At 38.1% G+C, this 18,794-nt stretch overlaps 1 long non-coding RNA gene across 1 annotated transcript; it reads left to right on the top strand.

Moving 5' to 3' along the window:
* Positions 1-8,346: 8,346 nt before the first annotated feature.
* On the top strand, positions 8,347-10,779 carry LOC308411034. The gene is made up of 3 exons (XR_013974327.1): positions 8,347-9,246; positions 10,125-10,300; positions 10,386-10,779. It is a non-coding gene; the product is annotated as an uncharacterized lncRNA (long non-coding RNA).
* Positions 10,780-18,794: the final 8,015 nt, after the last annotated feature.

Genomic DNA, 18,794 nt, shown 5'->3' with positions numbered 1-18,794 from the left:
TGAGAGAATCAGAGCAGAGGCTTCTTCAGTTGTGTGAAGGCCTCCTGAGCTGGCCCATCCCACAGAAAGGGGAGGTGAGACAGGTTAGGGGAGCAGCAATCTTACTATAATCCCGAATGAAGCGTCGAAAAAAGTTTGCAAAGCCCAGGAACGATTGGAGTTGTTTACGATTGACTGGAACCGGCCAGTTCAGCACTGCATCCACCTTAGCAGGGTCAGCCTTAAGGTTTCCCCGTTCAATGATGTAGCCCAGGAATGACACAGTGCTGACATGGAATTCACATTTCTCAGCTTTGCCAAACAAGCGGTTTTCCAGGAGATGCTTAAGGACCTGTCTTACATGACGTTCGTGAAAATGAGCATGTCGTCCAAGTAGACGAAGACAAAATACAGAGGACGTCGTTGACAAGAGCCTGAAAAACAGCTGGAGCATTAGTTAACCCAAATGGCATGACTAGATTCTTGAAGTAACCAAGATGAGTGTTGAAGGCCGTCTTCCATTCATCTCCCTCCCTTATCCTCACCAGATGATAAGCATTGCACAGGTCCAGCTTAGTAAAGATGGAGACTCTCTGAAGCAGTTCAAAGGCAGATGTTAGCAAAGGCAGTGGGTACTTGTTTCTCACATTGATCTTATTAAGACCCCGATAGTCAATACAAGGCCTTAAACTCTATCTTTCTTTTCTACAAAGAAAAACCCAGCCGTAAGAGGAGAGGAAGATGTATCTTTCCAGTGCCTCACGTTCAGGTTGAGAAATACTGTATAAACGGCTCGTAGGAAGGGGAGTGCCGGGGAGGAGGTCAATACCACAGTCATAAGGTCTGTGAGGGGGCAACAAAGATGCACGGTCTTTACTAAACACCTCCAGGAGATCATGATAGATGGGAGGGATGGAGGAGAGATCAGGAGAATCAGGGGCAGAGCCTGGATCTGAAGAACTGATAGGCGATATAGCGGCCTTTAAGCAGGTCATGTGACACCCCTCCCCCCACCCCGAAACCTTAGCTGTCTTCCAATCTAGTGTGGGATTGTGTTGTTGCAACCAAGGAAATCCTAATACCAATGGCGTGAGCGGAGCTTTAAACACAAACAAGCGCAGGGTCTTGGAATGATTGCCGGAGGGTGTTAAAGAAATAGGCTCAGTGATATGGGTGACGTCAGGGAGGCGTTGCCCATTGAGTGCCGTAACTTTAAGTCTGTGAGGAAGGAGCTCAGTTGGAATGTTTAATCGGCGGGCTAAAGCTGCATCAATAAAATGTTTGCTCTGCTCCGGAGTCAATTAAGGCACGGAGCGCGTGAGAAGTCGAACACAGTGATTTTTGTGGGGATTAAAAGGTGTGAGGGAGAATCTCTACAAGAAAGTTCGCCCACCCGTACTCCCCTCTCTACTGGCGGGCAGAGAGAGTTGAGTTAAAAAGCCTGTACAGTTTTCCAATCCACCAGAAAAAGGCTCGGGGGTTGGGAATGGTCGTTCAGGAAGCGCTGGTGGTGCTGGTTGCGAAAGATTTGCGAAAGAGGAGATTGTGGGATGTACGGAGTGAGAGCTGCCAGCTGTTGGTTGATATGCTGCAACATTTGCTCGTGCCGTACCAGCATGACTTCAGGCGAAACAGCAGGCTGATCTGGCTGTGGCACGAATTCCGAGTCCGCTGAGTCCATACTGACTGGATCGTTCTGTTACGGTCACAGGGGGGACTCAAACGCAGGACTCCTTGCTTAACCCTTTGACTGCCTGCTCAACCATTTGGTTTAGCATATTTTGAGAGACTATATATAATGAACTGGAGTACTTGGCTTAACTCAACCTTATTGAGCCATCTCTACCACTTGGTTGAGTTATGTTATCCTAAAAAAAAACACTAGATGGCACTGTGTCAGGATATGGCAGGCCTCATCTGCCACCCTCCAACCAGGAAATCAGAAAGCAAAAAATCACTCTGGACACATGGACTGTTTTGGCTAAAAATTTTAAAGGTAAGTACATTTTTCTGCAGTATAAACATGTCAGAGTCTTTACTGAACATGATTATGTCATTTGATACCAGAAAATAGCTGTAATAAATCCATAATATTTTTTTAAAAACATGCTCAACCAAACGGTTGATTTGTCAATTGATGGTAAGAGTAGCAAAACTTAGCTAATGTTTAGAACTGTTGTTTTAACATATGAAATTGACTATTTACTATTGAATATAAATAATTTAATGATCTATACATGTAAATATGACATGTTTAAATTTTTCCATGACAAATACTGTATGTTACAAAATGTTCTAATGTTTAAAGATTTACTCACTTTCTGTGATTATTTTTTAAAGTACAGTTTTAAATGACACATGGAAATCAAACCAACTATATTTCTACAATTTTTTTTTTTTTAATGTTTATTAGATGGATTGCAAATCCTTTTATGGAGCAAGACAACGCACCTACCTGGCCCTTGTACCTGAAAATTCTCAGGACTCCGATGGTGAACTGAGTGATGATGACCCAATAGAGGATCCAGATTTTCAACCCAATTTTGCAGATGATAGTGATGAAAGCTGCTTTGATGTTTCCCTGGATGAAGATGCTCCTTCAACAAGTAGATCTAATAAACTTTCGCGTAAAATGAGCAAAAAAGGGAAACCTATCCTAAAAACAGTTCCCTTGGATGAAGCAGAGGATACATTAGACCCATCTTCCAAGACCCCAGCCAAGTCTACAAGATGGTACCTGCCACTCTTTGGTTACATGCTTGATCTGTCCATTGCAAATTCCTGGCTGGTCTACAAGAGGGAATGTGGACAACTAAACCAGAAACCAATCACACTCAAAAGATTCCGCCTGGCAGTTGCGCATAGCTTGAAACAAGTCAACAAGCCAGCATCCAAAGTTGGCCGACCATCATTCAGCTCTCCACCACCACCAAAGAAACGATACACCCCAAGACCCTCACATCCACAGCCAGATGTGCGATATGACTGCTTTGGGCATTGGCCACTTCACTGTGACAAGCGAGGCCGATGCAATTACTGTCCAAAGGGCGTCTCAAGATGGAAATGCCAAAAATGCAATGTTTTCTTGTGCTTGAATGCCAGTCAGGAATGCTTTGCAGTGTACCACCAGAAGATCTAATCATCAAGGGGTATTGGTGAAGTTGCATGAACGGCAAAAGAAAAGAGCCAGAACTGTTTCAGTGTGTTCTCAAATTTTTCAGTGCAAAATGGCAATGGTATATAATATACCACCAGAATTTTCTGGAAAATAAAATAAAAAATGTTAGTGCTGTTCCAACACTACAGTGAAAAGTTTATGTTAACAACAGGTCAAAAGTGAATTTGTATGTTTATGAATTTTCGGTAATTGCAGATCAAGTTTTTGATCAAATTTACAATATTTTTGTGTTTTATACATTTTGTGGTTTGTTATTATAACGCCCACTGTTGAAATGGAATCCAACAATGTTTGATGTTTTACTACCACAACAAAGTGGGTCAAACACAAAATTTGGTAGTTATTGTTTTGCAAAATGAGTATAACCTTTACTTTTTTCTACCAGTTATGTCTGTAGAACTTTATGTAGTTGTACCATAGAGAGACATCTCAACCGTTTGGTAGAGGGTAATATTTAAAAAACTATAAGGTGTGTATAATTTTTTTTTTTGATTGTGATCATTATTGACCTAAAGGAATAGAAAATATGAACAAATAATTTTTTCATTGTATTTTTCTTGGTGAGGCAGTCAAAGGGTTAAAGGAAGAACAGAGGGTTTTTATTTACAAACACCAGGTGAAATGTGTAACAGTGACTCAGTGCTATGTACAAGCGTGCGGGGATCAAGCTTCCAGGGAATCCACGGGGAAAAGCAGGGGAACACTCTCACTCCTCTTCAGTCTCTCTTGGCATCTCACCAGTCATTTACTCCTCTCTCGGACCAGAAACTCCGTAGGGAACAAGGGCAGGTCCAGAGGTCTGTACACAGGGAAACAAAACGTTAGCACAAGAAGCTGAAACGCGGGAACTAGACTGTAGTGTCTAAGCCAGGATTTCACTGACACAGGTCAAGCAACGATCCAGCGAAGAGCAGTGTCACTTCTTCCCTTTAGTAGAGGCCAGTTAATGAGACGCAGGTGTTGATCATCTCCCAGGTATGTAGGCCAAAGGTGGGAGCCCACAATGAACTCCGCCCAGGCAACAGGGGGAGAGAGGGAGAGAGAGAGGGAGAGGAGGAAAAAAAAGAACACAAAGCAAAACTTCTCAGGCAGATCTGTCGGACCATGACACTTTTATACTCAGCTCTCTCTTCACCACAACAGACTGGTGCAGCATCCGCTTCACTGCGGCCGCTGCACCAATCTGTCTGTCGATCTCCGGCTCCCTTCTCCCATCACTCATGAACAAGACCCTGAGATACTTAAACTCCTCCACTTGGGGCAGGAACTCATTCCTGAATCAGAGTGGGCACTCCACCCTAAGCTGTTTAAGTTCCTTAAACAGCTGTACAAAATCCAGTAGTCTTTATCCTGTCTACATGTATCTGATAATCAGTTGTATATTTTAGTTTTTCTCATTTTCTGAATTTTTGTACAAAATAATACACAATAAATTATTTGTCCCAATTTTTAGTCAGTGTAAAAATGACATATTTAAAAACATTCAACATTGTAGACTGTTGTTGCGTGAGTTATCTACTGAGGGATGTATTTTTGTTACATCATCTCCGTTTATAACCTGTAGAGTGACAAATTTCCAAAGACAAGAAGAGAGAGCAGCTAAATTGGGTCTTAATGGTAGTGCAAACAGAGGAATGGTTAGGACCACAGCGATCCACTGTGTAACTCAAAAAACTTTCAGACCGTGGTTTAAAACTCACACATGATTCAGAAAAATAAACTGCATGTGGCATAAACGCTAATCACACTTGGCAATCTTTCTTCTGTAAAAAACTTCACATCAGATTTACAGAAGAATTTATCAGAGCAGATATTAGATCAGATACTGACAGTGGCTGCTAGAATAACACTAAGAAAAGAGCAACAGTGAATAATTCATATGCTTTACACAGATGCTTAAAATATAGTAGACAAAAAAAAGCATTAAAAGTTCTTATTATTAGATAAATACAGGCCAACCCACATCCACAGCGCTGGGATCAGCAGCTTATGTGATACCAAAAATGCAAAATGGTAGCTTTTACGACTGGTTGCATTTTAGTCTATTATTACAAGATTTGAGAACTAAAATCTTTGGCAAATTGATAAGAAAATATGGATGTGGTGCACATGCAAACTGATATGAGAAATTTAAATGTGCACTTTGTTTCTCTTACTGGCATAACCACACCTCACACCTGCTGTTTGTGATGCTCCGTTGCTCTTTGCATTCTTTCACTTCTGTGTTTTGGTACTTTTTTTGAGACCTGGTTGTTACTCAATGCTTCCGCTTGCTGCTTGCCCTGATCACTCTGCCTTATCATGCATAACAACTGTGCAACAGACTTCCTGCCCTATTTTCGCCTTGCTGAACAACACTAAACAATGTAAAAGTACAACTCTAACATAACTTAATGACAACTGAAAGAGTTCTGCATTTACCAGAATCTGAAGGTATGTATAACTTAGATAAGATTAATGTTTTTCCTTGTTGTGTTCACACATGATATTTATAATGAGTTATGTAAATCAAACTAATCTCTTCTTTATTTCAGTGCCATGGATTGTGTCGCCAAACATCACATTGTACCCAGTCTCGGACTGGGAATTTGGAATCTCACCAGTAAGGCTCATCTGCTAAATGGCTTTTTTCCAGACAAACTGGGTTTGGAGTGGTTTTGGGACAAATCACCACTGAGTCAAAACAAGAAGCCAAGCAGAACGAAGCTAAAAAGTGAAGGGACAGAGCAGAAAACCTTCAGCCTGAGCAGCAAACTCTCAGTGTGGGGACAAGGATCAACTTTTACCTGCAAAGCTAATCACAATTATACTGAATATAAGAAGACAATAAGCATTTGTCACAGTGAGTATGTACAGCTACTGTCTCAAAGCCCATATTCAACATGCACATTTGCAGGAATATGTAAAGCAAATTAAAAACAGTCTTAAGATAAAGTTTATTAATTAGCATGTTTTTCTTTAATTCCACAGAAATTCACCTTTCATTCATGTGGAGATTCCCAAGTTTAAGACTTTAGCGTCAGACTCTAATGTGCAAGGAACATGTTGGGTCCACACTCATTTTGATGCCATGATCTCCTGGCTGATTAATGGAGCGCCACAAACAGCTAATAAGAGTAAAACACAACTCTTATTATAAGTTAAAAAAAAATTTGAGTTGGTGGAAGAAAGTAAAGCATTTAACATGCAGAGGAGAGTAAACGTGTGTCACATCTGCTGAGAAGACTATAAATATTGCAGGTAAAATGATATTAAGATCACAGGAAATTCAGGCATCTTATGACCAAAGAGGACCTAATTAATATTTTTGCTTTTTTTTTAAAATTATCCTCCAGTTCAAACTCCATAGAAATCAGGATCTTGCCCAGATCTGCTGAAGGGAAAAACTGTCCTCATGTGACCTCTACATCACCTTACAAGTCAATGGTGATTAAAGTTAAAAAAAAAAGAAAAAAAAAAGATTTTCCTGAAGGCTGAAGGCGCTGGCCTCCTTTTAATCAGCAGTCAATTCACAGTCCCTCAGACGTACTGGAAGAAAGACAGAAACTTTACCTGCAAAGTCAATAAGTTTATAGTCAAACTCTACCAGCTATATTTTTGGTAACAAGCTACTCTTGCTTCCCTTTTAGGCAGCTGATTTAACTTTGTTGATTTATACTTTAATAGTTTCTGTTAAATAGATTAATTGATGCCCTGATTTGTCTCACTTTAGTGCAGCTTCTTCTGGTCCAAAGTACTAAAAATCAAGAATGTGGGATACTGTTTGTCCACGATTTGCACAGCCCAGCGCGCGCTCCCGACCAGTGTTGGTCAAGTTACTTGAAAAAAGTAATCAGTAACTAATTACTGATTACTTCCCCAAAAAAGTAATCCCGTTACTTTACTGATTACTTATTTCCAAAAGTAATTAATTACTTAGTTACTTAGTTACTTTTTAAAAACACGATTTACAAGCTGAAGAGGTGATAAAGCGATAGATCTGTCAGCCCAATTCTACTTTTTCTACATAATCCATCATACAAAATGTAATCAAATGGAAAAGTCTCTTTTTTTTTAAACTTATTTTATCAGTTTTAATCTTTTAACTTTATGCATCAAGCAAAAATTTAATTATATGCAACATCCTCTGACTTGAATAAATTAGTTTAACATTGAAACCTATTTTCTACACATTCCAGCACATAAAATAAAATATTTTTTGTGTTTACACTCACTCTTTCAAATAGATGCAAGTAAAACACAGCAGAAAATAAATAAAGTCAAAGACTCAGCGGTCCTGTTGCTCTATTTTCACCTGTAAAGCAGGAGTAGGGTAGGCGGAGGGTTACCCTGGTGCAGGTGTGCCGCGGTCAGTTGAAGAATCCGCGAGTTTCTCTGTGAGTTTCCCATTATGTCGTAGTGCACTTGGTGCTTGCTTGGAAGTTTAGGGGTTTTTTTCGCTGTAAAAAGAAGTTTTCTTCCCACGCACGTGGATGCTAATGTTTTTGTCACTTTTTATGGAATCAAACTTAAAGTAAGGTCAGTACTTCCACGCTTTAAACGCTGCACGCTCATACTCTCTCCCACACTCCATATATTATCCATTGTTGATCTGCATACAGCTGTTGTCACTAACGGCGCACTCGCTTACGTCACTGTCGTGAGACATTCTCGCAAAAAATCACGGTTTTAGTAACGCAGTAACGCAGCGTTCCTACGGGAAAGTAACGGTAATCTAATTACCGTTTTTGAATAGTAATCCCTTACTTTACTCGTTACTTGAAAAAAGTAATCAGATTACAGTAACGCGTTACAAGTAACACGTTACTGTAATCTGATTACTTTTTTACAAGTACAAGTTACAAGTACAAGTTACAAGTAACGCGTTACTGCCCATCTCTGCTCCCGACACAGGGAAAACCAATTCTGCAGGGGAGACCTACCTTGGCACTTGTGCAGGTGAAACCAAAGGGAAGATATGCTTCACCCTCATTGTTTTTTTTTTTTTTATCATCACCACCTTATATGGTATAATAGTTGCATTGATTAAGATAAGTGCCTGTCATTTGATTGTTTAAAAGTAAGATTCCAGTCCAATTTTTAAATTATACTGTGCATTTTTACTATAATAATAATAATAATAATAATAATACTAATAATAATAATAATAATAATAATAAACACCATGTTTATCCTTCAGAAAATGCTCCAAGATATTGTAATTCTCAGATTTTCCACAAGAGTGAGACAAAGCTCCATGTGCAGAAGCAGCAATATAGTTTCCACCTCTAAGTAAAAAAAAACTACTCATGTAGTGATTTCAAGATGCCGATAAATGTGTTGGTATGCCAGCGGTGTTATGAAGAGGTGCAGTCATTTGAAAGCACAAAGACTGTTGTTGTAACTCTTCTTCTTTGCAAACACATGTAGTGTCCTTGTAAATCTGTACACTCCCTGTCTTTGAATGAAATGCATTTGTGTACTTTGGGGGTTTAGAGGAATTCACAACTGGCAGGGAGAGCACTAAACACACTAAAGCTTACTATTGGCAACCTCTGAAGTGATCTGTTGTGCATTCAGACTATCCCATATTTTCACGTTAACAAAAACACATTTATTAACATCGGAAATATCAGTATTTAATACACTACCAGGACACACCTTCTCATTTAATGCTTTTTCTTTATTTTCATGACTATTCACATTGTAGATTCTCACTGAAGGCATCATAACTATGAATGAACACATATGAATGACCTGACGTCCTGCCTCGTCCTTGCCGTAGCATTTGTGCTGTACCTCATCGATTGCTTTTTTGCTTCCCCCTGAGTTCCTGTGCTGCTCACTATTTCACCATGTACCAGGACACACTCATTGATGGTGAGTTAATGATACTTAACATTTTATCTGTCTCACTCGTTCCTCTCTGTTATCATCTCATCAAATGTTACAGGTCAGAGTATAGAGTCCATTCCTTCCAGTCAGAGAAAAGGCCTGGGGAGACTCTCAGTTTCTCCTGTAGAGGATCAGGCTTCAGTTTTCATTGCTGTGTTATCTGGTCTTATCTGATCTGGGACAGAGAACCTGCAGGAAAACCACTGGAATTGATTGTGAGCATCTTTTTCAACTTCCAGCAGAAATAGTTATGCAAGCAGCTTGAGAGGACGTGTAGAAATCAGCAGAGATGATAGCAACAGCATGGTGTATTTGATTTGGTTTGATTCCAATTTGAGGCCAGAGGATTCTGCTATTTATTACTGTGCTAAAGAGAAACACAGTGGTTAAAGCAGCTGAAGAGGCTTTACAAAAACATCCTGCCATCTACTTTTAGAAGATCCCAAAGGAAGCTGTTGTTCCTCAAAAACAGGGACACCGGCTGATGAGATAATTGTAAGAAATTTCTTTAATAAAAGAGATGATAATGGTAATAAGAAACATTATTTAGAAAAAAAAGCAAATATTGAAAATAATGGACATGGATTAAAAAAAAAAGATTGCCACCTATCAGACGTTTATTAAAAGTTTTAAATAAAAATATTTTTAATAACAACAGAAGCTCCCATGCTATCACCTTGAGTACCAACCTGTTGTCTGTAGCTCTGCTGCTGCTGGATCCTGTGACTCTCACTGAAGTCGAGACACTAACAGCAAGATCACAGCACATTAAGTGTTACTGTTATTACAGTGATGTTCAATGTTTTTTCAAAAACATTTAAATGTGAAAAGTTGCCACAGCTTGCCTCTTCAAATGTGCAACTCACTGAATACTGAAAACAACATTTACTGAAAAAAAAGGGAACTTTTTTGGCACGGGTCTAACTGTATATCTTTGTGAATTTAGAATAAGATTTGAAATGTCAGTTTTATCTTTTATTTCCTGTTTATGTTTATTTTCTGTTTATTTTTTGAATACAAGAAATCAATTAAAGAATGTCTGAACTGATTTGACAAAACCACTTTTTTTTTACAATTCTTTATATCTCTTCAGATCTCTTATAATCTGTCAGCATCCATCTATATGCAAAGCAAACCTCCTGACAGTCGACTATAAAGACTTGAAATCATGCCACCCGTTAAAACAGAAGAAGAAAGGTTCCCATCAGATTATCTTGAGTACCAAAATGTTCTCTGTGGCTCTGCTGCTCCTGCTGGCTGCTGGATCCTGTGAGTCTCACTGATAAAAAATCACTGACAGAATGATCACAGCATACTGACTGTTACTGTTAAATAAAACATGTTTTCTCCACAGGTGTGAAGTGTGAACAGCTGACACAGCCAGAGTTTGTGACTGTGCAGCCAGGTCAGCGTCTGACCATCACCTGTCAGGTCTCTTATTCTCTAAGCAGCTGGAGGACAGCTTGGATCAGACAGCCTGCAGGGAAAGGACTGGAGTGGATTGGAGGTGCACATTATGGACACAACACACATTACAAAGATTCACTAAAGAACAAGTTCACCATCAACTTAGACACTTCAAGCAAGACAGTGACTCTAAATGGACAGAATATGCAGCCTGGAGACACTGCTGTGTATTACTGTGCCAGAGGGTCACAGTAATACAAAACATCAGTGGAGCTGAACACAAACCCCTCAGAGCTTCAACATGTGTAACATCCTCCACCAGTACAGGAGCCCCCAGACTACAGAACACTGTTATCTGCTGCATGTCTCTGTTTAGCACTGGAGATTGCCATGATAATATATATTTTTTGAAGTTATAGTTATGAATAAAGTTTTACATTTTCAACCTTAGTAACTTGCTCAATTTGACATTTTTTTCTGTAATTAAGTGACAATAATATATTTTGATACTCATTTATATGATAAGTTTTTCCAGCTAAACCTTTGTGTTAAACCACCTGTAATGAAGGTTAGAATTTGTTGGTTTTCATTATTTGCAAAACTAAAATAATACAAATATGTAATGATCACTAAGCAGGCAGGACTCATGCTAAAGTTCACTGAATTTATTTAAAGTGAATTAAAATACAAACTAAACCTTGGCACTAATGAAGGTCCCAGTAGGACAGGGCTGACTTTTCCACAAATCCACACTGATACAGATTCTCTCATAAAAACACCAAATAGCTCTCCTCTCCTTAGCAGAAATTTTGAGAAGGACAAAGGTCTAGGAGCCAAGTTTTGCTAACCGATGCAATGCAATGATCCAGCAAAGACTGATGATCTGACGTTACATCAAGTAGTGGCTGCAGAGAAGTACATGAGGAACAGGTGTGTGCACGGATAACCTGAGATGTGTCCCACCTCCACACAAAAGCAGCACAAAGGATAGAAAGAGAGAAAATAGAGCGAACTGAGGACAAAGCAATATTCATGAAATATGCACATTATCTAAGTCATCACAGGGGTAGATGAGAGAAGCCTACTGTTTATTGTTTAAGATAAGATAAGATAAGGTAAGATAAGACTTTATTGATCCCACAACGGGGAAATTTTTGCGTCACCTCAGCTCAGGTACAGATATCAGAAGGAAATACAAAAATACAAACAAGTACAATCAATGAAAAAAAGTAAGATAATACACTATATACAATGGTAGCATACACAGTATGTGATTATGGATATAGTTGGAAATATGGAAGACATAAACTATATAGCTTGATATAGCTATTGTACCACTACTATTCCTATTTATAGACATGTACACATACACATGTACACACTTAATATACATATGTATACATATACATACATATATACCTGCACATGTCCATACACATGGAAGGTCCATTATGCATGAAGTGGTGACCGTGGATGTTCACAGTGTCCAGTGACTTATGACATTGTGATTGAGGAGTTAAAGAGTCTAACTGCTGTTGGGATGAATGATCTGCGAAAGCGCTCCTTCCTGCAGCGAGGGTGTTTCAGTCTCTGACTAAAGGAGCTGCTCAGCCCACTCACATACTCATGCAGTGGGTGATGTGGGTTGTTCATGATGGATGTCAGCTTTACTAACATCCTCCCCTCACCAAAGTTTAGTCAAAGTTTTACAAATAAAAACATGTTTTTAATTTAATTTAAAAAAAAAACTATAAAATATACAGTAAAATTATATCTGTCACTTCCCATATATTTGTCCTCCCATTGATATCCTGATATTAATCTTCAGGCTTTGCAGTTTGCATGTTTTCTCTGTTTCAATCATCAGAAAAGATGCAAAAGTTAATGACCCTGTGTTTCTGGCTGCCTGGAAATTAGGTTGGGCCATCTGGCTTTTTAAAAGAAATCTTAAGGGCACTTCAGATACAATGTGACGACAGCACTGCTGTGCCCAGAAACCCATTATGTCCAGTGGCTTGCTCCTCATCATTCTACTTATCCTAGTAGGAAAAAGGAATGACAGGGACCGGCTGAAGATCATAGCAGAAAAAACCCCAAAATAAATTATGTGCTACATGCTGAACAGGGCAGCCAGTGCAACAAACATTTCAGGTCATTTACTCAAACTAGCAGTCTGGGCAGCACGCTCTACTTTTTATAGAAAGCTATTATAACATATCATTCTATTCATCTGTTAGTTGCTAAAAATATTTACTAAGTTCTTTATATACTGCTGAGTTTACTTTGTAGGAGGAGTCTATGTAAAACTGATACCTTCAGTAGATTTATATATCTTGGTACTCAATCTACCAGAGACACTGCAGAGTAGACAAAGACATCTGACCTTAACAATGATCAGAAAAGTTTATTTTGCTATTTTACTGATTTCGTTTTTTTTCTTGACTGGTAAGGACGTTTTTTACATTTTTTGTTCAAATTAATTGTTATGAAGTAAACTTTTTGGAATAATAAGCCATTAACATTTCTGTAGGTTCTGAGGGTCAAACACTGACTGAGTCTGAATCAGTGATTAAAAGGCCTGGAGACTCCCACAGACTGACCTGTACATACTCAGGGTTCAGTGGTGATGACCGTTATGCTTGGATCAGACAGGCTGCTGGAAAAGGACTGGAGTGGATTGCTTATATCGATAGTGGCAGTGGTAGTAGCAAGTACTACTCTCAGTCAGTCCAAGGCCGGTTTACCATCTCCAGAGACAACAGCAGAAAGCAGGTGTATCTGCAGATGAACAGCTTGACGATTGAAGATTCAGCTGTTTATTATTGTGCTCGAGAGTCACAGTGACACAAGAGGAAGAAATGCTCTACAAAAAGTCAGCCAATCAAAAGATGGAACAATTTGTTGCCAGCTGTTTTTCCCCTTAAAGTTACAGAAATTACAGTTAAGTTATCGAAAGATGTAATAACACTGCCTCAATGGGAAATGCTTTTATGATGTCTTGTCTTAATTTAATTTTTTATCAATTAAAAAAAACAAAGACATATTAAAATCTAAATTTCTGTTTTAAATAATTTTCTTTTAATTATGCCCAAACCAATACTACAGTACAACCACAAGGCCATTCATTCTCTCTTATAGTTGGTCATTGTCCTTCTGTACAGAAAGCAAAGCTCCTCACACACCGATATAAAGATTAATATCAGCCTGGTGCAGGAGAAAATGAGAAGTTTTGGGTTATCACCTTCAGTACAAGTTCTCTGTAGCTCTGATGGCACTGTTGGATCCAAAGAGTCTCACTGAGGCAATGACAGTATGATAAAAATACATGGTTTTATTGTATTGTTTTATTATATTAGGGATCTTGCAGGGACAGAACTGGATTGATAATACAAATTATACTGCACAAGGACAAGTTGACTATCATCTTAGACACTTCAACCAGGACGTGTATTACTGTGCCAGAGAGTCACACTAATACAAACCATCAGTATAGCTGAATGAAAAATCCCTCAGAGCCTCAACACTGGTAAGTGTTAATAACTCAATAGGTCAGTCATGACAAAACAAGAAAATGTCCATAACTAGGTCACAATAATGAAAATGACAAAAAAATTCAATGTCACATCCCTAATCAAATTCCCACTCCCTCACTGTGACATCCTGATACAAATCTTCATGCAGTTTATAGCAGCACAAAACATCCAAACTCCACTTGTTGCTTGCAGGTTAATCCATATTTCTATTTCATCCTGTCCCTTGTAATCTGTATTAAAAATAAGCTTCCTCAGACACATATAAGAACTTGACATGGTGAATTTTGTTGAACCAGAACAAGAGAAGCTTCCAGAAGATCACTTTCAGCACCAACATGTTCTTTGTAGCTCTGCTGCTGGATCCTGTGAGTCTCACTGAAAAGAAACACTGACATCATGGATGCTATACACTGTTACTTTATGTACAATTAACTACAGTGTGAACAGTTGACACAGCCAGCCTCTGTGACTCTGCAGCCAGATCAGCGTCTGACCATCACCTGTCAGGTTTCTTATTTGCTGAGCTACCACACAGCTTGGATAAAAAAAACACCCCTGCAGGGACAGGACTGGATATTCTGCAGACTGCAGATTCATACTGCAAAGATCCACTGAAGAATAATTTCAGTATCAAATTTAAAAACTTCAAACAAGAATGTGACTTGAAAATTGACCAGATTTCCAGACTGAAGTCACTGGTGTGTATTACCATAGCGCCAGAGAGACACAGCCCATCAGCTTAACAAACCCCCTCAGTTGTAGCATCAAACTACCAGAGGAGGAGCCCTCAGATCATGAATGAATTCAAGATTATTTTTCTCTGGAAGTCAGTTTGTTGATAAATTCTCCAAGGTGAGTCTGTAAGCACATCTTATAATAATAATGATAATGACGATAAAATGTCACAGAATTAAAATAATTTCAATGAGAAATTTAAATATAGTGAAATTAAATGATGCTTGTTGATTTGAGGTTTTGTTTGAAATCTCACCATCTTCACTTTTTCAAAGAATTTGTCTCTTTTGAAAGACAGATAACTTGTTTTTAGGTTGAGATAGAAATTATTTAATGAATTAATATAATATATCTGTAAAGAGAAATCATCATCATCCACAGACCTCCAAAAACCTGTGCAGATACTCAAAATGCAGACCAAAGTTTTTCATGAAATACTTCATCATCCTTTTTTTTTTTGCTTCCACAGAAATCATTAAAATATCTATAATATTAATTACAAAACTGGAGCACTGCAGTTAATGTTCCCATGACTCTTCATTTATGTGTTATCCAATATTTTTATTACTCATATGATCATGTTTGTGTTTTATAAGTATTAATCAATAATCGTCATTAATCTTCACCTTGACCTGTTCTATTGATATAATCAGTGGCTGACTTTAAAACAGATTTATATATTACATATCCTAACTACATGGCTAATTGTGACTGGTCTTAAAAAAATGTGGGATGAATGCAAAACCACAATATTTTTGCATGCTGCTCCTCCTCTATAAATCTGACTTCAGAGAAGATGACAGGAAGCTAAGGACACACAGTTTGACAGTATGGACTACAGCACCGGTCCCCAACCTTTTTTGCGCCACGGACCGGTTTATGTCCGACAATATTTTCACGGACCGGCCTTTAAGGTGTCGCGGATAAATACAACAAAATAAAACTAGCACCGGTACCGAAAAAAAGAAGATTTATTCATAACACACGTGAAAAGACCCAGGAAAACCGAGTTAACGATAAAAATGATAACAAAATAACGCTAAAAACCGATAAAAACCCTGAAAACCATGCATTTCACACCCGAGCCTCAACTCTCGCGGCCCGGAACCAAACAACTGGGGGTTGGGGACCGCTGGACTACAGGACAGGACTGCTGCTGTTAACTATCTGCTGGGCAGGTGAAAATACTCATAGACCTGATATTACACAACATTTGTTTCTCTCAACAAACTATTTAACTCAGTGTGATTTGGTGCTGTTGACAGGTGTTGTTGGTCAGACTCTGATTGAGTCTAAACCAGTCATTAAAAGGCCTGGTGAATCCCACAGACTGACCTGTACAGGCTCTGGATTCACATTCAGCAGCTACCCTATGAACTGGGTCAGACAGGCTCCTGGAAAAGGCCAGGAGTGGATCGCTTTTGTACACACAAGCAGTTCTCATTTCTATTACTCCCAGTCAGTCCAGGGTCGATTTACTATTTCCAGAGATGACTCCAGCAGTAAAGTCTATCTACAGATGAACAATCTGAAGACTGAGGACACAGCAGTTTATTACTGTGCCCGACAGACACAGTGAGAAACAATAACAGGAGAGTCATACAAAAACTACTTCCTCTATTTACCAATAACGTGGAATACTGAATTTTATCAAAAAAGGTGGCATTTTCTTTAGAAATGCGAGATGAAATTTTCCTCAATGTACTCTGATGCTAAGTGGTAATACACATGTCGCATACAATGCTATTCTGTATTAAACAACATTTTCAGAATCAAAAAGTTATTAATGAGCAGCTATGGCAAAACTCTAACTGTGTATCTTCATGAATGTGCAAAGAGTTTTGAAATTTTCCAGTTAAAAATAAAGTAAAATACTGTCCACTTCTGTTTTGCAGTATTTATATATTAAATAAATATTTTTTTAAAACTTTATTTAAAGTCAAATTGATATAAAATTCAGGGAAAGCACAAAAATTTAAATTTTTTAGATTGAATTGCAAAATGTTTCAAGGGGAGTGTTTTTTTGTTCTTCTAATCCAGGGGTGTCAAACTCAAATACACAGTGGGCCAAAATTCAAAACTGGAACAAAGTCGCGGGCTAACGTTAATATTTATTGAAAAAAAAAAATCTTCCTCCAGATACAAGAATGAATCTTTTCTTATGGACTCAAATACGTTTTGCTGGAAAACTGAATATGGAACAAGCAAAGCTTAATACTAAACAATATATATATTAGCTGTATAATACCGGTAGGCCAGCTCTAATAGTAATTTGGTATGGCTTCGCGGGCCAAATGTAATTAGGCTGCGGGCCAAATTTGGCCCGCGGGCCAGAGTTTGACACCTATGTTCTAATCCATTGCAGGTTTATAGAAACCTGGCCTGTATTAATACACCAAGACAATGAAACACTCTTGATATATAAAACATTTTCTAGAAACATTTTTTAGAAAGATAAACTGAAATTAAAGGACAAAAAACATTGCATTAGATAAAATGTATTTCATATGAGGAAGCTGCAGATTAATTTACATTTTTAAGTTATTTTATATAAAACAAGATGTTAAAATAGATCCACTTCTTAGAAAACATCTCATTTGATTACTTGCACATTCAGGATTACCATTTTTAACAATAATTCATTTGAAGTTGTGTGTGTGGCTTTCTGATAAATAGGTCCCTCCCTGGCAATGTGATAGTGACACAGTTTGTTGCTGAGAAAAGCAAGTTATAGCCAGGCCATCTGGTGTGCACTTATGCCTGTGGTGTGCTATCAAATACTGTACATTTGTGTGTTCAATAGAAATAAAGAATAATAAAGCAAATCATTGAAAAAAATGACAAAGTGCATGAAGAGCACATTGGAAAGCACTACTAGCTGTATAAAACACAATGGTATGAAAATTGTGTATGCATGATGGTCTTGAAAAAATGGTCAGTTTTATATTTGAAAATTAGAATTTGCTTTAAAATTACAAACAATATATATAAAACTCACAGAAAACTGGCAAAGTGTAGATGTTCAATTTTTAAATTTTTTTACTTTGTCAAACAGGAGTATTTTTTCCAGGGAGGAGGAGTCAATGCAAAACTCATATATTAACTAACTTTATAAGTGTTCAAGCCTAAGTCAGGGACCCAACCTCATATAGACACACCAGACTGGGCAAAGACAACTGACTTTAACAATGACCAAACCTGTTCATTTAGTTATTTTCCTGATTCTGTTTTGTTTCTTGGCTGGTAAGGACATATAAGGACATACATTTTGCTGAGCAAATTATATGATATTAAGAAATGTGAAAACTAATGAGTTGTTGACATTTGTGTAGGTACTGAGGGTCAAACACTGACAGAGTCTGAACCAGTGGTTAAAAGGCCTGGACAATCCCACAGACTGACCTGTACATACTCAGGGTTCAGTGGTGATGACAGTTATGCTTGGATCAGACAGGCTGCTGGAAAAAGACTGGAATGGATTGCTTTTATCAACCCTAGCAGTGACACTGCCCACTCTCAGTCATTGAGAGGCCGCTTTACCATCTCCAGAGACAACAGCAGAAAGCAGGTGTATCTGCAGATGAACAGCTTGACAACTGGGGACTCTGCTGTTTATTATTGTGCTAGATACGCAGTGACACAAGAGGAAGAAACTCTGTACAAAAACTCAGCACATCACAAAAGGAACAATTTACTTTATGCTGTTCACAATGACAGTAATGAACTGCAGTTCAACATCATTAACACAAGAAGAAACAACAAAGGCACAAGGATCTGCAAAATATTTAACAGTATCAATTGGGATTAGTAATCAGTTTAATAATCTATTTCAAATATTTACTGAAATTACAGTCTTATTTAGTTTTCAGTCCACATGTTCTAATCTTTAATAGTATCTTTTTTAATGATATTTCTGAATTACGCCAAAATACAACAGAGAAAAGAGTATGTTGTTTTTCAGACTCTCCAACTTTAAACCAGAGGACTATTCTGTGCACAGTATTACTATGTCTGATACACACATTTGTAAGAGGAAATGTTGAAGATATACAAAAACTCAATCAGTTCCTTTGTTGTTTAAAAAGTAC

Source organism: Rhamphochromis sp. 'chilingali', assembly GCF_963969265.1.
Source record: "Rhamphochromis sp. 'chilingali' genome assembly, chromosome: 15".
Taxonomy (NCBI): domain Eukaryota; kingdom Metazoa; phylum Chordata; class Actinopteri; order Cichliformes; family Cichlidae; genus Rhamphochromis; species Rhamphochromis sp. 'chilingali'.
The sequence above is the reverse complement of the archived record's forward strand: the minus strand, read 5'-3'. Positions and strand labels throughout refer to the sequence as shown.